The sequence below is a fragment of the Episyrphus balteatus genome, chromosome 3 (genome assembly GCF_945859705.1).
Source record: "Episyrphus balteatus chromosome 3, idEpiBalt1.1, whole genome shotgun sequence".
Classification (NCBI taxonomy): Eukaryota; Metazoa; Arthropoda; class Insecta; order Diptera; family Syrphidae; genus Episyrphus; species Episyrphus balteatus.
Window position 1 is genome coordinate 91,756,722 of NC_079136.1, and position 25,239 is coordinate 91,781,960.

A 25,239-nucleotide genomic window follows, 5' to 3' on the forward strand; every position below is an offset into this window, starting at 1 on the left:
TTTTTATATCTCGCTTAGAAAGTGTACCTCCCATAAAAATTTTTCAATTCAAACCAAATAACTCGAAAACGGCTCTAACGATTTTGATTAAACTTTGCAGACGTAATATTCAAAGCAATTGTAATAAAACTGCATCTTTATTTTTTTTTTTTTTTTTTCAAAAAAAGTTAAATAAAAAACCTTTTATTTTTCATTTAACAAAATTTTGCCCTAAATGTCGGCTCTTCCCCAACATCAACAAAATTTCTTTAATTTTATATAGAGGCAGCTCTTAAAATCTACAAGTAAACTAACATAAAAGTGTTTTAAATTGCATGAGCAAGTACGTGCGACCCCAGTCGTGCATTTTATTCTTAATGATTTTTGAAAAATTTGAGAAGTTTTTAGGAAATAACTAATTTAGATTCGGTTTCAGCTCAAATTTGGAGAACTTATTTCTCATAACATGATCTATAAAATGATATCAAATTTGTATTTATTAATTAAAGTTTACACAAATGTTAAAGATACTAATTATTGACAAAAATAGCAAATGAAATCCTGCAGTTTTTAGTAAATACCACATGAAAAAAATCACCTTAATTAAGGAAAATGTAAAATCTCAATGCCCGTTACACTTATAAAGTCAAATATGTACAGAAAACTATAATAAATTTTTTGTACTATTTTTCTATTTAGAATATCTTATTTGTGATAAGCCATTCCATAAACTGCCTTAGAAAGCTTCAGATTTGTTTCTCCTAGGACCAAAAGTATACTTTTCTTATGGTTTTTACTGTGCTGATTTTGAATCCGGAAGTCAAAAAAGTTCTATCACGTCAGGATTTTGAGATATACGCTTTAAAGAATCCAAAAAATCATTTTTTTTTTTAGAAAATCTCAAAAAAGAAAACTACTATATCTCAAAAACGAGAGCTGACCGAAATATTTTTAATTCGAATTCAAAATCAGCACACTAAAATCCATTAGAAAAGTATACTTTTGTTTGAGATGTAAAAGTGTACGAAGTTCTTAAGTTTGATTTTAAATTTGTATCAGTTCAATTTTGATTGTTGACTTGGCAATTTTCAAATAACTTTAAAAATCGGTAATTAAGAGAAAACAATCAAAATTTAACTGATAAAATTTAAAAACCAAAACTTTAGAACTTGGGTACACTTTCAAATCTCAGTACTTCAAGGAAGTGTCCTAGGTCCTACCCTGTATTTACTATACAGAAGGGATATCCCAGTTGGGAATCACACCATAATAGCTACTTTTGCAGATGATACCGCAATTTTGGTACCCGACAAATGTGTCTCTAGGGGAGCAGTAAAGCTGCAAAATGCCGTCGACACAGTCAGAGATTGGACCGAAAAATGGCGTATCAAACTCAATGAAACAAAATCTTCACATATAAACTTTACAAATAAAAAGATAAACAATATTCCAATATTCATTAATAATCAAGCTGTACCTTACGCCAATACGGCCAAATACCTTGGAATGACTTTGGATGCAAAGCTAAAGTGGAAAGAGCACATCAAAAAGAAAAGAGAAGAACTAAACTTGAAATATAGAAAAATGTACTGGTTACTTGGTAACAACTCTGATTTATCAACCCAAAACAAAATAATGCTGTATAATCAAGTACTAAAGCCTGTTTGGACCTATGGTATCCAATTATGGGGCTGTACAAAGAAAACAAATACGAAATCATCCAAAAATTCCAAAACAAAGTCCTTCGTGGAATAGTTAATGCACCTTGGTACATAAGAAATAGCGATCTACATCGTGACTTACAAATAGAAACGGTTACAGAAGTTGTTAAAAAATACGCTGTATCCCATAATCAGAGACTGCAAAGTCATACCAATTCTGAAATGGTGTGCGTCTTGAATACCAGAAACCATGTTCGGAGATTAAGAAGAACCAAGCCTCATGAGCTTATGGTCTAAAAAAACATGGGAAAGTATTAAAAGTTTAAACTTCCCCCAAAGTGATTTTACAAAGTTAAGAAAGAAAAATCTGATGTCGATCTCTCAAGATTGGTCCTGATAAAGAGGTGGTTTTAGTGGTTAAGAGTCCCACACTACCAAGTGTCTTTTGAAGATTTCCTCCCGTTAAAAAAAAAAAAAAAAAAAAAAAAAAAAAAAGTACTTTTTTTACCAGCATAATTTTAATGTAGAAGAACTTGGCTCTTGTTTTTACAGTTATGTTTTTGTTGGGATTTTTCTCACATCGTCGAGAAAACCGGTACAGTGACTTTATTATTGACATGTCTGTATCACTTCTTGGAACTCGTCTTTATTTTTGAATATGACATAAGGCGCAACATGTTCATTTGGAACTTATTTAAAAAAGGGACAAAATTGCAAAATTTAATTAAAAAAAAAAACAAATATGGTGTTATGTCCCTGGTCGTTCTGTCCAGTATCTTATGTGCCAATGGAACTCATCAGCATTATTTCACATATTTAATGTGCCACAAGGTCGAATAATTAAATTTTGTGTTTTTTTTTCGCTCGGCACTATTTCTTGGCCTACTTTTCAACATGATTTTTATAGGAAAAGTAAAAAAAAAAAAATTAATTGAACTCCATTAATATTATAACACAATGAAGGATATTTTTAAAGGCCTCGCAACACGAGTAGTATTGAGATTATTTTAACGCGATGTCAAGCTTTAATGCAGCGGTTTAACGTCATGTTAGAAAAAGTCAAACACAAATAGCACATTTGTTTTTTCTACTTTTTATGGACAACTTTGAAAGCCCAATAGCCAAAACTCACAAATTAATAAACTATCATCTTTATTATGTTCTAATTAAGAAATATCCAAAATCCTATACAACAAAAAAGTATAATATGCTTTCTATTTCTTTTGTCTTATATAGCTAATTCGCACTACCAAAATATCCAGCATATTACTTTCAAAACCATATTGAATTTATTTCGTTCGAAATAAGACATTTTGCTATGTAAGTACCTTTGCTTGTTTTATTCTCAAAGAAACAAGAGTACGAAACACAAGTGCAAACAAACATCATGTCACTTCCAATATAACTTCCAATATAACTTCTTTCAACAACCTGTCATTGTGTTAACTTTTCTAATGTTCTTAAAGCAAACAAAAAAATTCCAGATATTTGAACAACTTTTACGCAATACAGCACATTAAATTAGGGAGAGAATTGAACATATCTTACGGAACAAAGCCAAAATAAAAGGCAAAAATAAAGAAAACAAAAAATCCTGTCTCGAAGAAGAAAGCACAATTGTATTTTACCTTAACTAAAACTTGGTTTTTCGTTGAGAAAAAATATTTATATTATTCAAGTTTTTTTTTTAACACAAAACACAGAAGGTACGAGTATATCAATAAAAATGTCTGCCCCTGTTCGTAATTTTGCACCGCTCGACGCTCCCCTCACAAATCGCATTTTTGTATTAGAAATGAAAATAAATAAAATTTAGAATTCTACACGCACAACAAATTCCTTCAAATCAATAATTTTCTTTTTTTCAATATTTGGATTGGATTGGTGTTTCATGCGTTCATGTCCTTCTTGATTTTTAAATGTTTCAACATTAAGTTGTCGGTTGAGTTTTCTGACACTGCGGTACATTTTGAGTGACACTTCCGGATATTGGTTTTAGAGCCTCTGGCTTTGACATTTGTTATAATTTCATCAATTTTCATGTCTAAGGTGAATTTTCCTAAAAAAATGTCAACTTCATTTAAAGAATGTTTCTTCCTTCCTTCATGATACGTAGTCGAAGTCGGGCGGAACTAAATTTTCGATTCAAAATGTAATAAGATATTGAGAACACATCCGTTTTGTCGTAGTATCAATAAAAACTTAATTGCAAGGAGATTGGTATTACGATGGACATAATACACTTTTCCCCCAAAATAAGTCTTTGGTCAAACTAAAGCAAACAAAACAAAAGAAATCAAATTAAATGGAACTAAAATGAGGCAAATAAAAATCTCATTTCTTCCGGTAGGACCTTTAATGACCGACTTTTGTTTGTTATGTCTGTGTGTGCGATATCCTGTTTGTCAAAGCTAAATCTATTTGGCTTTTTTTTTCTCAAATTATATTCGAACAAAATAAATGCAGTTCTTAAACAAAGCTGATATAAAATATAAAGTCCTTCAACTTTATTTTAATTGTTTTTGTTAGGGAAAAAAAGGATGATGCTGCATTTAAAAATCGTTTATTTACTTTTGATGTTTGTCAATAAAAAAAAAGAGCACCCTTCAGCCTTAAATCCTATTTGTCAGCCTTTTTTTCTATTTGCTCCTAATTGTATCCTGCAGGCAGATGTTTTTATGGCTTTCTGCTTCCATAAAATATAGAACAAAGTAATTTCACACCTGTTTTTTTTTTTTTTTTTTGTGAAATAAATTGCGGTTTTAGGGATTATGGATATAATGGAATTCATATTCAATTTACATTTGTGGTCAGTTGTGAAGAGATTGTTGCGCGAGTTTATAATGAGGAAAGTTATTCAAATTATTATTTACAAGTTTCCGGACGATGTTAATTTCAATTCAAATATCATTGCACTTAAATAATTCCATTAGCCTTTATCCTTTTTTCCTGTTAAAAAAAAATATAGTGACATATGAATTGCATGCAGTGTAATCATAATATTAAAATAAATTTGTTTCATTTTATTTACAGAAAATCGTTTCCGTTCGTGTGTTATTTTGGATTTTTATGAAGCACGTGTTTCCTGACACGTACATTACAACATGTAATGTGACATATCCTAATTTCAGAACAATTTAAACATTTTACATGTCTTAACTGTCATCAGGTTGTTGTCGTTCTTTCAATTACGATTGATTTTTTTTTTTTTTTTTTTCATTTTGATATTAAAAGTACGACAATAGGAAATTCAATTGGTAATAAAAACGAAGATTTCCTTTTAACTTTGGAAAATATAAAAAAGGTGTTGTCATTTTTGTATCTAAAATCTACATAATTATAATATTGTATTAAATAATTTGGAGCCAACGTTTTTTTTTTTAACTTTTAGTACCGATAACAAAAATGTGTGTAGACTGTCCTGACGTTTTAACTTTCTTATGTAATTTGAGAGATGAAATAACAGTACAAATGGGAAACCTATAAAATTCACATAAAAAATGGTTCCAATCCGTGTGAATTGGGGTGGTTTTTCATCTGAACTGTTATTTGTATCATCGTCATGAAAACGCTAGAAAAATTTAATGGACTTTACGATCGTGACAGATCATTTTTGCCAAAGCTTTCGACACTCTAGTCCAAAATCTTAAGAGGTTCATTATGCTTTATTTATATTTTTTTTACTGCCTAACTTAGAATATACAGGGTGTCCCACAGTCACCACCCCAAATGAAAACCATGGATTCCTGAAGTCACTTTAAGTCGAAAAACTTAAGTGACAATTTTCTCGTTTTCGTCTAGTTTTCGAGCTATGACGGTTTTTATGATTTTTGCTCTCTTGTCCTGGGCTTATCTTTGCCAAACTACATCAAATTCGAAAGATTTTTTTTACAATCAATCAAGAATTTATTGCAGTTTTTTTTTGTGTCAAAACTTTTTTTTTTCTGCGGACAACCGTTTCTCTGCAATTTTGCATTGATTTTTTTCTTCGTTTTTAAGTTGTTTTTTTACACTTTCATATCAATTTAGTAAAGAAAAAACACGTAAATGAGCATTCATTTTGTTTGCACACTATTAAATTTTACTAAACTTATTTTCATACAAAAAAATAAGTTTTTTTTCATAAAAAAGACTACTGAAAGTAATTTAAAAAAAAATAAACAAAATTAATTTAAATGAATTAAAAACTTTTTCCGGACTATTGTGATTCAAAAAAGAACAAAAGTTTTAATTCATTTAAATTAATTTTTTATTTAAAATTTTTTTTTTTTCAAATTCACTCAGTTTGTTAATTTTTTGTTTTTAAGTACTCTTTTTTATGAAAAAAACTTTTTTTTTAAGAAAATAAACGAGGTCCGTCAAGATAGCACCCACACCCCCAAATTTCCAAAATCTGAGTATGCAATAATTTGTTGCTAATTTGTTGCTAATTAGTTGCTCTAATCTCGAATTTGTTGCTCCACTCCTTCCCCCTCAAAGTTGATGGAAAGGGTGTGGGTGCTATCTTGACGTCAAGATAGCACCCACACCCATTAAAAACCCAACATTTCAAAAAACTGAGTACGCAGTAATTTGTTGCTAATTTGTTGCTAATTAGTTGCTCCAATCTTGAATTTGTTGCTCCAAGATTTGACCATGAAATGCACTTCAACAGTTTTCTCAAAAAAGCTAAATTCTCCAAAATTTAACGCACAGCAACAAAAAAGGTATCAAATTAAAGGGCCTCTGAACACCTTTTCAAAAAGGTCTCATTCAACTTTTAAATCCATCTCCTTCATGTCCAAAATGCATTGTGGAACTTGTGGAACATATCAAAACGTCAAGATAGCACCCACACCAAGAAAAACCTAAAAATTTAAAAAAAATAAGTATGCAATAATTTGTTGCTAATTTGTTGCTAATTAGTTGCTCTAATCTTGAATTTGTTGCTCCACCCCTTCCCCCTCAAAATTGATAGAAAGGGTGTGGGTGCTATCTTGACGTCAAGATAGCACCCACACCCCCTTATTTCCAAAATCTGAGTATGCAGGATTTTAGTAATAATTTGTTGCTAATTAGTTGCTCTAATCTAGAATTTGTTGCTCCATGATTTGACCATAAAATCGGCTGCAACAGATGCAATTTTTTGGAGACTTTTTTTCTATAATTTTTTTCAAAAAACTAAAAATGCCAAATTAAAAACATGATTTCATGCTCTGCAAAAAGTAACATACAAATTTTCCATCACTTTCCATTCCAGTCTTATAGTCCAAAAACTAGTCAACTCTCGCTCCTAAAAACTATAAAAAACGGTGTGGGTGCTATCTTGACGTCAAGATAGCACCCACACCCCCCTATTTCCAAAATCTGAGTATGCAGGATTTTAGTGATAATTTGTTGCTAATTAGTTGCTCTAATATTGAATTTGTTGCTCCACCCCTTCCCCCTCAAAATTGATAGAAAGGGTGTATGTGCTATCTTGACGTCAAGATAGCACCCACACCGTTTTTTATAGTTTTTAGGAGCGAGAGTTGACTAGTTTTTGGACTATAAGACTGGAATGGAAAGTGATGGAAAATTTGTATGTTACTTTTTGCAGAGCATGAAATCATGTTTTTAATTTGGCATTTTTAGTTTTTTGAAAAAAATTATAGAAAAAAAGTCTCCAAAAAAATGCATCTGTTGCAGCCGATTTTATGGTCAAATCATGGAGCAACAAATTCTAGATTAGAGCAACTAATTAGCAACAAATTATTACTAAAATCCTGCATACTCAGATTTTGGAAATAAGGGGGTGCTATCTTGACGTCAAGATAGCACCCACACCCTTTCTATCAATTTTGAGGGGGAAGGGGTGGAGCAACAAATTCAAGATTAGAGCAACTAATTAGCAACAAATTAGCAACAAATTATTGCATACTTATTTTTTTAAATTTTTAGGTTTTTCTTGGTGTGGGTGCTATCTTGACGTTTTGATATGTTCCACAAGTTCCACAATGCATTTTGGACATGAAGGAGATGGATTTAAAAGTTGAATGAGACCTTTTTGAAAAGGTGTTCAGAGGCCCTTTAATTTGATACCTTTTTTGTTGCTGTGCGTTAAATTTTGGAGAATTTAGCTTTTTTGAGAAAACTGTTGAAGTGCATTTCATGGTCAAATCTTGGAGCAACAAATTCAAGATTGGAGCAACTAATTAGCAACAAATTAGCAACAAATTACTGCGTACTCAGTTTTTTGAAATGTTGTACAAGACAGCAAAAATCATAAAAAACGTCATAACTCGAAAACGGGACGAAAACGAGAAAATTTCCACTTAAGTTTTTCGATTTAAAATGATTTCAGAAATCCATGGTTTTCATTTGGGGTGGTGACTGTGGGACACCGTGTATGTGTATAGCTTCCATATAACATTATAGAGGTATTACAATTTTACCTGCTACTCAACGGAAATATTAAACATAAGTAAAATTTTTAGAAAACACATTTCTGAATTTTATAAAAAAAATTTAATTTTTTATTGTAAAATCAATTTTTTAAAAAACGTTTCAAAGCTTTTTTTTTTAATTTGTGTCATATACCATAATCTCTCTGTAATCACACACCGACACCTGCATTTTTTTTAATGAAAAACGAAAACCAACCAATAATGTACATCCCAAAGATAAATCAATGAAAAGAAAATACAAATACGAATTAAATATCTTTTCGAGAAACTTACGAAAAACCAAAATTACTTTTTTGTAATTTTGGGTTTTTGTTAGTTTCTCGAAAATGACAAGATACTTTTGGATCCAGTTTTTTTCTTTTTTTTTTTTTTGTTAAAAAAATAAGAGCATTGAATTTTTATAACTTAATTAGTACTTAATTGCATGTAAAAATTAGTTTTATATTTTTTTTCCAATTTTTAATTTTGAGAATTAATTTTTCAAAAACTCTGCAATAAAATGGCTTTATGGTGCTCTACCTTTTTGGAACATTCCTCCTGAATCACTCTGTATAATTCTAACGCAGCAGAACTTGGTTTGTTGAGAAGAAAAAAAAACAAAACAAAAATAGCACTGCGAATTTAATATTTTATATAAATTCAGACATCTAGACATTTCTAGTTCACAATTGAAAGAAAATCCTTTCAATTGCAAAACTAAGAGCCTGTTGTTTTTTGATTAACTAACCCTATTAAAACATTTTGTTCACTTTTTCCTTTTATTTCTTTTGAATTCAATTACTTAACAACTATAGTCAGTGAGACTAAGAGCTTTGGGTAAATAAAATTATGTAAGAACAAAAATCGATTCACTATTGTCGTATAGAAAATTTCATCCTCTTGCACCCCATCGAGTAAAAAATTGTCTGTTTATCCTACCATTTGTAGTTCTTAACATTCTAATATAAATCTACCCAAACATTTGTCTTACTAAATTCATGCTTCAATTTCGTAAAATGTATTCATGAACAAAATATATTTAGTAAACAATACAAATTAAAACAGATTTATTTTAATTCTTACCCGCTAAGTTGAAGAATAAATGATGACAACACACCTGCAAAAGACAAACATTATTTATCAGTATAGTAGGTAGGTACTCGTCTTCAGATCTGGGTGTTGTTGAAGATTGTTCAAACGTAAACATTCTCAATTTAATTATACATTATCCTGCCTCCTAATTTGCATTCAAATGAATATGATTATGGGTAAATGAATGATGGAATAAAAATTTGTTCATTTGAATATTATAAGATGTGTGTAAGAGTTCTGGGATATTTTCTTACTCGCGCTCAACATCGGGGGATATGCAAGGACCGATTATATTAAAGAATAAAGGCATTATTGTTGTTATCTACATTCACACAGATTGGGAAATCTCCATTTTGTGGTTTGAATTTTAAGGAGATTTATCAATAAGATAAAAATGAGAACACTTTTTGGGTTTTTGTGGATTATCAAAGTGAACATATTTTTAACAGGTAAAAAGTTATAATAATAATAATTGATTTCAAGTGGTAGTAGTTAATAATTTTTCAAGTTGAAATACTAGATTTTATATTTACTTTTAGTTCGTATAGCTGTATCTTAAAAATCGAATAATAATTGCCAATTAATAAATTATGACCACTGTGGCGTATACGTAACATTTTTGAAAAAATTTACATATTTGGTTTTCTTGTGACCACAAAACTATTTAACTGTCTATAAGATAAATTAATGTTTGCGTCAGGGATGGAAAATGACATTTTTTAATTGTACTGAAAATTTGATTTTTATTGTACTGAAATGGGTGCAATTGTATTGAAATATATTTTTCATACGAGAAATTAATTTAAAATTTAATCAAAATGTTATATTTGCAAAAACTCTTAAGTTTTCTACATACATTTCGTTATTTTCTGCGTAAGCGTAAGAGAATTTTTATTTTATTTCGGTAAAAAATATATATGGGAAAAAGTTATTCACAGAAGACTACAAGAAGTAGGTATTAAAAAAAAATTTAAAAAAAAATAAAATAATAAAATAAATAAAAATAAAAGTGCAATTTTGGTTTTAAGATTACAATATTTGTACTATAATATTTGTACAATATTTTTACTATGTCGAAAAAATAGAACAGTTTCATCAGTTTTATAAATATAAATATAAAAAACAAATTGTAACATTTATTTTGGTTAAAAAAATCTGAAATCAAAATAAACATAAAAATAGATCTGTCGTTTGTTATTACTTTCGATTTCCTCGATTCTTTAAATCTTAGATTGCAAAAGAGACAGATTTAAAATTGTATCGAATTCAGACAAATTGTATTTTTGTACTCGGACAAACTCATTTGTATCGAATTCCATACAATTGTATCGACTTTTCCATGCCTGGTTTGCGTATATTAAAAGTAATTTCAAAATCGGAAATAAAACAAACGAAAAATTGTTTGTTCTAAAAAAAGATAGAACACTGTAACCTCATCTATAGACATAATTAAGAGAAGCTGAACAACTTAACGTACATACTTCTTTTGATTTTTTTTTTTTACTGACATAGAGCTTTCTTATATTAATCCTATTACATTTATCAAACGGAATCAATTACTTGGCAAGGAATTTTTGTCATATAGACAGATTAGAGTTTGGGAAAGAAACATTTGCCAAACAAAATGTGTTTTTGAAAAATAATTCGTCTTTACTCATAAATCAATCTTAAGGTGTTTTAAGGTGAAAGCTGCTGTTATGTAAATCTAATTGATAGCCTCACAATATTATTGAGTATTTGATTGAAGAAATAATATCATTTTCTGATGGACTACCAAAGGAACATAACCTTCCTGACATATTTAAATATATATTTTTTTTATTTACTAGAAAAAAGGAGGTAGATTGAGACATCAAATGAAAGGTCTCTTTAGGCTCTATTCATAACTGCAAACCAAAATATTCCAGGAGTTCTGGTTGCTGAATTATCTGTAATTTTTCCCATACATTCCGAACTAGATATTTTTGGATCAAAGGCTAGAAAAAAGTTTTGGTTGACAGATATGAGTTTAAAAAATTACAAAATTTTTTTTAAGATTTCCGAGAAAAAATCAAGGCCAAAAAAAAAATACATTTTCAAACATTTCCTCCAAATCCATCGAGTGAGAAATCAAATGAAAGGTCTCTTTAGGCTATATTCATAACTAAAAACCAAAATATTCCAGGAGGTCTGGTTGCTGAATTATTTGCAATCGAAATATTTTTTTTCTTACATTCCGAAGCAGATATTTTCGGACATAAGGCTAGAAAAAAGTTTTGTTTGCTTGCTTTTAAATTTCATACCAGTATTGTTTCAAAAACGGATACCAATAGAATATTTCTGATTTAAGATTCGAGTTCAGAACCGAGTTCAGAAAAATTTTGTTTTTTTTTTTTGGTTCTTGTGGCAAAAAATGTTATTGACTAGTTTTATTAATACTACTAAAATACTAGCATTTATTGCAAAATAGTTAACGCATCCTTTTGTTTTTATTACCATATTTCCACATTTAATAATAACTATTATCGTTTATTGACTCTATTTTTATCTATTTATTATTATTCCCGTAGATAAGTGGATTTTCTTAACAAAAAAAAAAAAAAAACAAAAACTTAAACACATATGTATGTACATTGATAAATGTTGGAAAAGTTATTAAGTAGAAAAACGAATATTACAACACTCCCAATGGGGTATCCAATTCGCAAACAAAATAAAAACAAAAAAAAAAAACTAATCAGGAGAAGGCGTTTTATTTATAAATTCCTACTCTAATAACAACACTAATCTATCAAACATAGATAGTGTATAATGGCATGCATTAACGGTACACACGTTTGAACAATTCCCAAGACCCTTCATTAGTCATTTTAATACCTTAAGTCATTCTTTTAATACTTTGAGTCATTCATAAGTATTCAACTTTGTACCTATTTGGTTTGTTTTGAATAAGAAATCACATAGGTAGATAGAAGCAAATTAAAAATTCATCATTTCATTGAGAAAGAGGGAAGCCAAAGCGAAATAAGGTTTTTATGTTTTTGAAGCGATTTATTTTTTTAATTTTTACAAAATTTGAAATTTCAAACTGTTTTATTTTTATAGGTTAAATTAATAATTTTGTTGAGAAGATGTTTTAATTTCTGCTCCTTAGAAAATTAAAACGATGTTAAAGTTTTATTCATAGAATCATTCATATAAAAAAGGATCAAATAAATATTTCTCAGAATTTCTGTTTTACATTAGTTCTGTTATTTCTACTACGCAATACAATATTGTAAGCAACTATTACTATAGCATGGAGAAGGTTCTTGCTATTCGTCATGCATTTAGATTTATTTGTAGGAATTGACTGAATTTTCCATTGTTGTTGGTTTGAAGTAATGTTTTTTTATTTTATTTTAAAAATTCATTTTGAACAAAATGAAACGGAATCGTGCACAGAAATATTTATATGAAATTTTTTGAAATTTTCCAAAACCGGATGAACCATGGGGTACAAAATATGTTGGTTTATTTCTTTTTAAGAACCACAATCAGCATTCAGTCAGATGCAATCCCTCTCTCTCACATTTATTTGAAGGTTTTTTTTTTTTTTTGTTGAAATTGAAGCCTGATGCATCTTTTCGTAAAATAAATTTTTTGTCAATCATATTCATTTAGGTACCGTCAACTTGTGGATTTTTTAACATGAAGGTATATGTCAAATTGCGTTCTGTGAAATGTGTACATAGGTCAGTTTAAATTGTCAAATAGAAAATGCTACTAGAAAATGTTTTTACAAACAAAATAAAGTAGGTAGGATTTTTAGTGATAGTAGGCTAGGCGCACACATGCGATTTTCAGTCGTTGCTACTAAAAAATCGCAGTCGCAACATTAAATTACCGTGCACACACTTGCGACTAAAAAATCGCGCTATTATTTAGTCGCAAGAAAAAACATAGTGTTTGATCAAAATACATGACCGTTTTTTGATAAACAAAAATGCATCATCTTAAGATCAAAAGGGCCAGGTGTTAAGATGTTCAAATCTACACTAAGGAGCAAAAAAACTGAATCAAATAAATTATATATATTAAAAACAAAAATTGCAATCGATAAAATACTATATTGTTGGTACTTTGAATTGTTGGTAAAAACATAAAAATTCATACAATAGTTTTAGCGATATCTGTCAATTTTAGACAACTACACAACACTTTCTAGTAAAATCCATTATTAAACTGAAACTAAATTTTCCAAGGGTCGCAAATCCACGCAGGTGAATTATTTTCTTTTTGATATATCTTTATGTGCGACTAAAAAGAAGCACCAAAAATAGAACCAGATCCATTTTTTAAAAAAATGCGATTTTAAAATCGCATGTCTGTGCGCTCTCATTTAAAATAATGTGTTTCATTTCCTGCGTCTAAAAAATCGAGTGGTGGAAAATCGCATGTGTGCGCATGATTTGGCCTCTTTGCGACTGCTACTTTTTAGTCGTTTTCGGTTTAGTCGCAAGTGTGTGCACAACTATACTGGTCCATTTGTTCCATTTTAATTTGCGACAATCGCGTCGCCAAAAAAATGGGACAATTTTCAATTTTTAAATCGCGGCTATTTTTTAGAAGCATGTGTGTTCACCGGCATTGAAATCCGTGTGATCCATTTTTGCGACTAAATAATCGTGCGACTGAAATCGCATGTGTGCGCCTAGCCTAACATACTCAATTTTTGTATGTTGCAGTCACTTATTTTGAACAATGTTCAATTTTAATAAAATGGGCTCATATTTTTTCAAATCATATTTAAACAGTTTAAAAATATTGATAAGTCAATTATAGGCGTGTTTTTTTTAATACTCAGTAGCTACTCATTTTTTAATTTATTCTCAAAACAATAATAAAAATTACACAAGTAAGTATTTGTGCTTATTGTTTTTCGAATAAAATAAAAAAATGAGTAGCTACTGAGTTGTAGAAAAAACACGCCTTATATTGATTTTTTTTATTCCAAATATTCTTTGAAAAAATTGAAAATATTTATTTTTTATAATAATTTTGAACTGTCTTTAACATTTTCTACCATTTTTTAGAATCTTACTGACTTGAAACATTGCAAAGAAGTTTTTTTTTTATTTATTTCGATACATTTGAGCATGTATGTGAGTTAAAATTGTACAATATTCAAAAATAAAGATACACCAGTGTTGGTGTAAGGCACTAATTCAAAACCTGTAAGCAGGTAGGTGATTTTTAATAATTGATAAACTTAACTTTTGACTGCAGTTGTATTTTGTGGTTAACTCTTTTTAAATGTGTAAAGTTCAACACATATGAATATAGTACAAGCATAAGCAGAGCATATTCTCTAAATTCAATGATTTAAAAATGAAAATGCTTAATACTCAAAAATATTGTTGACTGAACATTAATCTACTCCCGGTTAAATATTCTTTTAGTTGGTATTTAGATTAACTCAAAGTAATTACTTTCAAATTTCATAAGAAATAAATACAATATAAAAGCAAAACAAAACTTTAGCTGTTCATGGCAGCTTTAATTAAGTAGTTGCCCAACGTAAACCAAAAGTTTTGTTCCCCACTTTGATCTAATTAATAAATGGAGAGTACAAAAACTCATTGGGTTTCATTATTATTACTCTAATAGACATACACATCTTGAAGGACTCTATATAAAATAAAGTTTGGGGAGATAGGTACATACGTATTTTTATATTAGCTTCATTTTTTTTGGAAATGAAAATATTTTCTTAGGTCAGATTTAGCTGAATAGGATTTTACCTATAAATGTCACAAAGAAATATTAATATGTATATTTAAAAAAATGCACGACTAGGTCGAACGTACTTCTTCTTAGTTGCTTAGAATGTAAAAGGTTTTTAAAAACTTCGTAAAAGAAAAAATTCAAATTAACTTGATCATTAGTTTTATAAGAAATGTAAAAAAATAAATGATTTTAATCTCCAAATAATGTTTCTTATTTAACAACAAATTTTAAGATTTTTGTTTGAAAATTTTTGGAGCCGTTAAAAAAAAAAATTATTTTATAGAAAAATTCATGAAATTTTTTTTTTAAATTATTAGGTTTGGGCCATTTTGATGAAATTATCTTTTCCATCTATTCAAAAAAAAATTTAGGTAAATTCTTGACGAGTTTTGAAAAAATAGACTTTTCAAAAAAAAAATTGAAATATTTTTTAAAAATCCAAAATTTTTAAAATTATTGGGTATGTATATGTATCTTTGATGCCGGGTTTTTATTGGACTTCAGTCAGTTTTTTTTCTCTTTCGTTTGGTCCTATCGCCATAGCTCTAGCGTATCTCCTTCTGTTAGAAATTATTCGGTACAAAGGGTTTAAGTCAAAAATTTTTTAAATTGTATGGTACTAAGGGCGTAAGTTGACTTAACTCCTTTGTTTTTGCATTCATTTTTAATTTTTTAATAAAAAAATTGATCCTAAAGCTTTAAGTCAAGAGGAAGAACAATAAATTGCACGACTGGGGTCGCACGTACTTGCTCTTATGCTTAAAGTAACTATAATCTTTTTATTCAAGAAATTTAAAATTTGATATTTTGAAGAAATTTCATAAGTAGTATAAAAAAATTAAATCTGTTTTTATAATTAATAAAACTCCGTTTTAAAATATCTTAAAAAAAAAAAACAAATATGCCATTTTATTTCTCGTATAAAAAGGTATTTTTAGAAAAAAAATTTTGAAAATTGTAGGAGCCGTTTTTTAAAAAAATAATTTTTTATATATAAATTTTTTTTAACATTTTTCAAAAAAAAAGTTGGTATGCCATTTTGAAGAAATAATTAATTTACACATAAAAACTAAATTTCAAAATTTTTCATTGATCCGTTTTCAAAAAATTGATTTTTCAAAAAAAAATTTTGAAATATTTTTTAAAAAACCAAAAATGCGCTTTTTGAAAATTTTCTAAAATTTTAATATTATCTTTACTTACACACTTTTGTATAAAAATTTTCATTTAAATCGGGTTAATTTTGTACGAGATATTCAGAAACGAAAAAAACCGTTCTATGACAGGTACCGTTAATAACGGTACAAAAAATATTTTTTTTATTTAAAATGTTGGCCCTTATGTGTAGTACTACACACAAAAATTTTAATCAAAATCGTTAGAGCCATTTTTGAAAAAAATTACCTTTTCTATTTCCGTTATATGGCAGGTACCGTTAGTTTTGGTCATAAAAAAAAATTTCAATTTCCCCTTTAGGGAATCACCAAAAACTGCTAACTACCAAGTTTGAAGAAAATCACTTCACTCGTTTAGGCTGCAGCTCCAGATAGAGACAGACGGACAGACAGACAGACAGACAGACAGACAGACAGACAGACAGACAGACAGACAGACAGACAGACAGACAGACAGACAGAATTGCCGGACCCACTTTTTTGGCATTCTCCATCATCGTAATGTCATGTAAAATTGTTATCTCGAGTTCGATTTTTTTTACGAATCCTAAACTTGCCCTATAGTACCTATATCGCAAGTAAATTGTAGGAGCCGTTTTTTAAAAAAATAATTTTTTATATATAAAATTTTTAACATTTTTCAAAAAAAAAGTTGGTATGCCATTTTGAAGAAATAATTAATTTACACATAAAAACTAAATTTCAAAATTTTTCATTGATCCGTTTTCAAAAAATTGATTTTTCAAAAAAAAATTTTGAAATATTTTTTAAAAAACCAAAAATGCGTTTTTTGAAAATTTTCTAAAATTTTAATATTATCTTTACTTACACACTTTTGTATAAAAATTTTCATTTAAATCGGGTTAATTTTGTACAAGATATTCAGAAACGAAAAAAACCGTTCTATGACAGGTACCGTTAATAACGGTACAAAAAATATTTTCTTATTTAAAAAGTTGGCCCTTATGTGTAGTATTACACACAAAAATTTTAATCAAAATCGTTAGAGCCGTTTTTGAAAAAAATTAACTTTTCTATTTCCGTTATATGGCAGGTACCGTTAGTTTTGGTCATAAAAAAAAAATTTCAATTTCCCCTCTAGGGAATCACCAAAAACTGCTAACTACCAAGTTTGAAGAAAATCACTTCACTCGTTTAGGCTGCAGCTCCAGATAGAGACAGACGGACAGACAGACAGACAGACAGACAGACAGACAGAATTGCCGGACCCACTTTTTTGGCATTCTCCATCATCGTAATGTCATGTAAAATTGTTATCTCGAGTTCGATTTTTTTTACGAATCCTAAACTTGCCCTATAGTACCTATATCGCAAGTAAAAATTAGGTAAATTCTTGATGAGTTTTGAAAAAATAGATTTTTCAAAAAAAAAAATTGAAATATTTTTTAAAAATCCAAAAATTTTTTTTTATTTTACTTCTAATAAATGACAAATCCTCCAGTGCCAAAGATTCGATTCACAAACACACATTTTTTATTCTTACAAAACATAAAAATAATATTTTACTTTGCAAAATATCATTGTCAGTAACATAATTTTGTTTTTCCACCCCGAACACGACGTAGGTAAATTTATTAACTTTCACTATCAAGATATTTAATCGACCAATTGCACGCGGCACAGGATTACAAGCCAAACTTTTGTTCCTCGGTTTCTTTCACTATGTAATGCCTTTCTCTTCCATAGAGAACGATTTCATTTGAGATAAGGTAAATGAGGATGTCATTTAGCTGCTGCTGTTGGAATTATTTTCTTGAAGTCTCTACGTAATTTTCTTATCTACACATATTCCATGTTCTCATCACATTCACATATTGTGTGTACATAAATATACTAAAGCAGAAAAAGACTATGAGGGAAAAACAAACACATGTTTCCATCATAACAAAAAAAAAATAATTTATAAACCAAACTTATCCTTAAGGTCAATATTGTGTGATATTAAGAAGAAAAAGTATTGAGTAGATTTTGGTAAATCTTTTTTTAAAGACTTTTTAAAGACTCTTTCGACTCATACTTTCAAAAATATACCAAATTATTGGATATTTATTTGATGGTCCATTACTTTTACTATTTAAAAAATTATGTAACTAGGTATTACCGGGAATGATAAAAACTTAAACAAAAAAACCGAAAAAAAAATTAAAACAACATAACCTCAAAACTATTGCCCCTTGAGAAAAAAAATTATTACAAAGAAAAAGATAATTAAATTTTCAAGAACTTTGGTCTGATAACCATTTCTCTTGGACCAATGGTTTTGAAGATATTCGTGTTTTCCAAAATGGTGGATTTTGCCAGGGGGGTAGTGTCCCGAAAACCAGGACTTAAGCTTTTCTAATACCCCTCTTTCAGATTTGAAAAATTCAGCCTTCCTGTATTTCGTTCCACAAAATGCCTGTTTTTTTTACTAATTTTCCTGTTTTAACATTGTTTCTTAGATATTCTATTGATTCCTTACCACCAATAATAAATAGATTAAATACATATAAGAAAATGTTCTCAAACAAAATTCTTTCCTTAAAGTTTGTTTTTGGGATCGGTGATTACGAATCCTTTTTCAGAGTTTTATTACCGACGAGGCCGATGAGCTGTATAATCATTGCAATTCCAATCGGCAATCGTTCTCAAATTCGCATGCATAAAAGTATCTCCTTTCCGCAATAAAAGTATGCAAGTCTTTAATGATATCCTTGTTAATGATGAACAAAATTTGCAAAGGAATGTTCTTCAACAATTTGCTATTTGCATAATGACTTTTGAGCACATACCAGGTATTGCATTCATTAGTTTTAACATTTCTTTGAGATATTTTCAATGAAACCAATGTTCTTTAACCCGCAGAAATTCAAAGACAGTCAAACTACTAATTAAAACCACAAAAGCTAGAATTCTCTGTTTCTGCTTCTCAAAAAGCTTTCTTTTTTCTTTCTCTTCTTGTCAACAAAAAACCTCTTTAAGTTTTGGTAGTATCATTTTATCTCTTTATAAAAGACAATTTAAATAATTTGCTTAAATCAAATTAATCTGTAGCCTAATATATCCAATTTTTCAAAAGAATACAAAAATTTATCCATTCAAGATGAAAATAAGCTCAATTTAATCAATAATGTGACGATGGTTGTGTAAGGAAGTCAATATTAAACCAACCTTTTATTAGCATTTTTTTTTTCTGTGAACACACTAGACTTTGGTTGATATATTTCCATTAAACATTCATTTTAGTTGTGTTGGGGTGTCGTATACGAGTATGTAGTCCAGTCAAGTTATACTTTTGCTGAGAAATAATTCGCAACTGCTATTCGTACCTAAAATATGAAAGTACACTAGTACAGGAACTAAACCCCCCATTTTCCTAACAAATGTCTGGACGACTTTGGCCGCCATTTTGTTTTGAACAGTTTTGCGACTATCGCTTGTAGTTCGGCTAGTTTTGGTGTTAGAGAAAAATGTTATGGAACAAACTTGTAGTAAATTTTATTTCCCACAAAATATATTTTATAACTTTTTACTCTAAAACCCACCATTTAGGAATTATAATGAATTTCGTAAAATGCTTTGCTCACTTTTTTTTTATATGCACCATAACTTTTTATTTTAAACTTTTATCAAAAAATTGTTGCAATAAAAATTGAAGAACTATTAATTAACTATGTTTTTTTCATATAAGGTTTTTTTGTCCGACGTACCGTTCCCTCACTAGAACGAAAAATCAATAAAAAAAAATTAGAAAAAACAGGGTGAGGGGAGAGCACGATAACTATGGCGCTGAGATTTGATAACTGTATTTTGTAGAAGGGTTCAATACAAGTATTTTTTACTTTGGGAGGGGGGGTCTATCTAACCCCGTTTAGGCGGGAGGGGAAATTTTTTAAAAAACAACGTAATATTAAAAAAAAATATTAAAAAACAACGGCAACACTAAGAGTTATGAAGGATATTTTTTTCAAAAATCACAATTAAAGGATTTATTTTAATTTTTAAATAGTGTTATTAAAATTAATAGTTTTTGAAATAATCGATCTCAAAGTTAAAATTATTGAAACAAATTAAAAAAAAAAAAACACATTCAATACTATTTTTGTCATGACCATTAATTTCAATACAAATTTACTATTACAATAAAACTACCTTCGCTGATTTTCTATGCCTTCTTGTTTTTGAGAAAATTGAAAAATGAAACAAAAAAACAGATTAACAATTTTTTATTTTTTTTTTTTTGCTGTTTTGATAACTTTGGTACTAACAATATCATAAACAAAAAAGATCTTATGTATTTATTACATATAGAGTTAGTTGAGAGCTTTATGCCTTTAAAAAAAAAAAACATTTTACGCTCACCACAGAGATGCTGAGAACCCGCAAAGCAGGGCAGGTAAGGTACTTTTAAGTTAAAAAACTGTTGACATTGGCGCCTACCTGACGACTTTTCGTACCCTAAGTGGAGCAGAAAATTGCCACCTTTTTTGTTGATGGCCAAAGTTATCAAAATAGCAAAAAAAAAAATAAGTGAACATCTGATAAAAAAGTATTTTTTTTAATTTTCTCAAAAACTAGAAGTCATGAAATATACGGTTTTCAGTGTTTGACAGAAAATCAGATAAGGTACCTAATAGTAAATTTTGTATTGAAATTAATGGTCATGACAAAAATAGTATTGAAAGTGTTTTTTTTTTAATTTGTTTCGCTAATTTTAACTTTGAGATCGATTATTTCAAAAACTATTAATTTTAATAACACTATTTAAAAATTAAAATAAATCCTTTAATTGTGGTTTTTGAAAAAAATATCCTTCATAACTCTTAGTGTTGCCGTTGTTTTTTAATATTTTTTTTTAATATTACGTTGTTTTTTAAAAAATTTCCCCTCCCGCCTAAACGGGGTTAGATAGACACCCCCTCCCAAATTAAAAAATACTTGTATTGAACCCTTCTACAAAATACAGTTATCAAATTGTTAAGTAAACATTTTTAGTATCATTTTAAGTAACCATATGACCAATAGTATTATCACATTGCATTGTTGCTGACACGATGGGAAATGATTTCTTACCAGTTCCCACTGAGTGTTCTTTTTAAGTATAATTATGTATTTTTTTTGTATTCTATCACCCATTTTTACCTTTCCTACCATATCATATTTCCACCCAACTCCTACTTCTGCGTGAGACCAGACGAAATAAGATCATTTAATAAAAGTTCAATGTTTAGTCTCACGCGCTGAGTGTTCATTATGCTGACTTGTCATTTTTGGCAAAGTACCTTTAAATGATCGGCATAATGGGCACTCGCTGTCCAACCACTTTCAAGTGAACATCAAATAAAAATTGTAATCAATAATAATAAAAAAAAGGTGTTTGTATTTTCAAGGTTCTAAAGTTTAAAGAACATTTGGCGACCGTGACAGGACCTACTAAAAGAGTTTAGTGGCCTGTAAATTAATAAAACAAAACAAAATAAAAGAAAACAGTGTAGTGAAGTGAGTCGTTATTAAGAAGACTAAAAAAGAAAAAAAAAAAAAAAGAAAAGAAGTTCCTTTCAATTACTAACAATTCAATATAAAAAATAATTAAAATGGTGGCTACAATTGAAGAACTTACCAATCAGCAAGAAGCTGTAGGAAAAGAAATCTGTACACTTGCTCGCAATTACGGAAAGGATGGTCCAGGAAGGAAAACCCTGGATTATTTAAATGCGCGGTGGACAAGATTAAATGAATTATGGGAAGTATTCGACAATGTTGATAGCGAGATAAGAGACAATTATCCGCAGGTAACTGAACACGAATACTTCACTAAAGGTTTTTACGATGGGGTAAAAAAAATTCATGATCAAATGAAAGATGACATCATCAAGCGGTTTGCAGTAGCGGAAGAAGAAAAATCTGATGGGGCTATAGAGGAGACCGCAGCAGTCCATCCTCAGCCGGAGCAGCTAAAAGAAGCCCTCTTAGGACCAGCAGCCGTTAAGCCCCCAGCAGGGCATTCAGAGGGAGTTACCGCAGCAATTTCCAAATTTAACATACCACCAGGGCTGACAATAAAGCCCACTTTAATAGATGACACCAGTGTAAAGGTCAACAGGATGACTACGGATAGCAAATTCCGATTACTCTGCAAAATATTTCAAGGAGGTCTTAATAAGTGCCCATTGAAATTGCGGGAAACTTTACCGCAAGAATTTAACCAAAAAACAAAAACCCTAATGACCAATTGGGATGAAATAACAACAACATATAGACGACTTGGAGGCGATGCAGCTGTAGAAGATATACAGCTTTACTTTGAGCTCCAGGATGAATTAGATTTGAGGATCACCTGGCTACCAACTAATACATTGCCAGCTGAAACAGTTCAAATGAATCAAGGACGAGCAACAACAACCAAGCTTCCAAAAATTGAGATACCCAAATTCGATGGAAGCTATCTTAATTGGCCGCAGTTCTTCGATCTATACAAACAAATGGTGCACAACCAACCAATTGCACCGGCTCAAAAATTATACTTTTTAAAGACAAATCTTACTGGAGATGCCCAAAACCTCATTCAACATTTCCATGCCACTGATGACAATTATGAATTGGCTTGGAACACTCTAGTTGACAGGTTCAACAACAAGCGGTTGCTGTTATCCGCTCAGTTAAGCCGATTGTTCCAATCAAATACCATCGTAGACACTGTCAGAAGTCTCAAGAGGCTGCATGATACAACAAAGGAAGTCATTCAAGCCATCAACAATCTCGGCTATGACACCAGTGGATGGGACCCATTAGTTGTACATCTATTGCTGGAAAAAATGGACAAAGACACCCGAATGCTTTTCGAGGAATCCCTACAAGCACCAAGAATAACACCAACTCTAACCCAATTACTGGAATTTGTCGAATGCAGGTTCCAAGCCCTGGAGACGGTGAAATCAGATGAAAGGAAGAAAGCGGTAACCACCGCATCTGAAAATAGGGAAGTTTCAAATTGTCCATATTGTAAAACTAATAATCATAAGATCTTTAATTGTAAAAAATTTATTAATCTTTCAGTTGAGGATCGCAATCAGCAGGTGCGGAAGCTTCAACTTTGCACCAACTGTTTGCAAGGACATCGTTTCCCATCGTGTCAACAGCAACGTAGATGCAAGGTTTGCAACGGGAAACACAACACTCTACTACACTATCCAAATAAAAAAGATGTCAACGTAAAAAACCCAGCATCCGGTAAGTGTGATAATATTATTGGTCGGGTGGGTGAGTTTCCTTCAGGGTCCCATAATAACAATTCTCTAGGGGTCGTATTAAAGGGTCGCGAGGTATATCTCGCCACGGCGATTGTGAACGTCGTGAGTTCAAAAGGAACGCGTATTCCTTGTCGTGCTATGTTAGACTCGGGATCTCAATTACATTTTATTACAACATCCCTAGCCCAGCAGTTAGGGAGCATAAAGCGAAGAAAGGACATTCCGATTAGCGGAATTGGAGGCAGGGAAAGTCAGGCCAATTTCGTAATAAATGTTCATTTAGAATCCAGAACTTCATCATATAAAAGAACTATTGAGACCAGTATAATGCCAAAAATAAGTGATTATATGGCAACTGCATCTCTGGATAGGCAAACTTTGCAATTGCCCTCCAATATTCTTCTTGCTGACCCTAACACAATTAGTTCCAACCGCATAGACTTGTTAATTGGAGCAGAGTTATTCTTTGAGCTTCTTTTGCCGGGAGAATTTAAAATCTCAAACAATCTTCCTCTATTGCGGAATACTAGATTAGGATGGGTTTTAGCAGGAAGCGCTGTAGATTCTTCCCAAAATTCTCATTGTCATTCAGTGTCAAAACCTAGTCTGAGAACACTAGATAAAATGGTCCGATCACTGTGGGAAAGTGAAAATTTTGAAGTTGAATCGAAGGTCTACAGCGAAGAAGAATTTAAATGTGAAAAACATTTTAATGATAACGTGGAAACAACACGCCAGGGTCAGTACATAGTACGACTTCCTTTTAAGAAAGACCCAAACCAAACATTAGGAGGTTCAAAAGAAATTGCAAAGAAGCGTTTTTATTCATTAGAAAGAAAACTAGAAAAAAATGCAGACCTCAAAGAAAGTTACACAAACTTCATGGAGGAATATGAGCGTCTAGGTCATATGACTGCAATTCAAGAGCTTGACATACCAAAGTCAAATTATTTTCTTCCACACCATTGTGTAATTAAACCCGAGAGCTCATCAACAAAGCTCAGGGTGGTTTTCGATGCTTCTGCAAAGACGACATCTGGGTATTCACTTAATGACACCCTCATGGTTGGTCCAACAGTCCAATCAGATTTATTTTCAGTTATAGCCAATTTCAGATTACATAAATATGTATTCACTGGCGATATTAGCAAAATGTATCGTCAAATACTCATTCATCCAAAGGATAGAGCATATCAGCACATTTTATGGAGGCCAGATCCTAAGAGCACATTAAGAACATACCAGCTCAACACAGTTACGTATGGAATGGCGTCTGCCTCTTATTTATCTACAAGATGTTTGGTCAAATTAGCAGATGATTTTCAACATATATATCCTAATGCATCAAAAATTATTACAAAAAATATCTATGTGGATGACTGCCTAACAGGAGCAGATTCTCTTGAGGAAGCCAAGTTGCTTCTCAATGAAACAATAAAATTATTAAGTCAAGGAAATTTTAATTTAACCAAATTTTGTTCAAATGATCCACGCATTCTAGAAAATATTCCAATGCAAGATCGAGAAAGAATGTTAACAATCTATCAGTCGGAGGTCATTAAAACCCTTGGTTTGGTTTGGGACCCAATTGAAGACACATTCAAATTTTGCTACAAGTACAATGCACCCAATGATTTAAAGATTACCAAACGCCGCGTTCTTGCCGACTTGGGAAAATTCTTCGATCCCTTGGGATTGATAGGCCCAGCCATATTACTAGGAAAAATATTTTTACAAGAACTTTGGAAATCTAAGATATTGTGGGATGAGAATCTGCCTCAAGAACAGGCTTATAAGTGGGTAAACTATTTATCAGAATTTTCTTCTTTGTGTGAAATTAATATCCCACGCCTTATCTTAATAGACTCAGCTACGAAATTAGAAGTGCATGCATTTTCCGATAGTAGTGAAAGCGCATATGGCGCATGCA

General features: G+C 30.4%; 2 protein-coding genes across 5 annotated transcripts in view; one reads left to right on the forward strand and one right to left on the reverse strand.

The window, feature by feature from the left end:
• The window catches only part of LOC129914159 (F-box/LRR-repeat protein 7), a 242,530-nt gene that overhangs the window by 193,928 nt on the left and 23,363 nt on the right, over positions 1-25,239 (reverse strand). Inside the window, exon 2 of one of the 2 annotated variants that reach the window (XM_055993259.1) lies at positions 9,128-9,161. The exons of the other annotated variant lie outside the window; for it this stretch is intronic. The gene's annotated coding sequence lies outside the window, so the exon portion shown is untranslated. The remainder of the gene's footprint in view (positions 1-9,127; positions 9,162-25,239) is intronic. 2 annotated transcript variants of the gene reach the window in all.
• Positions 1-25,239, forward strand: part of LOC129914157 (atrial natriuretic peptide receptor 1) — a 260,443-nt gene that overhangs the window by 78,112 nt on the left and 157,092 nt on the right. The gene's annotated exons all lie outside the window — the stretch shown is intronic.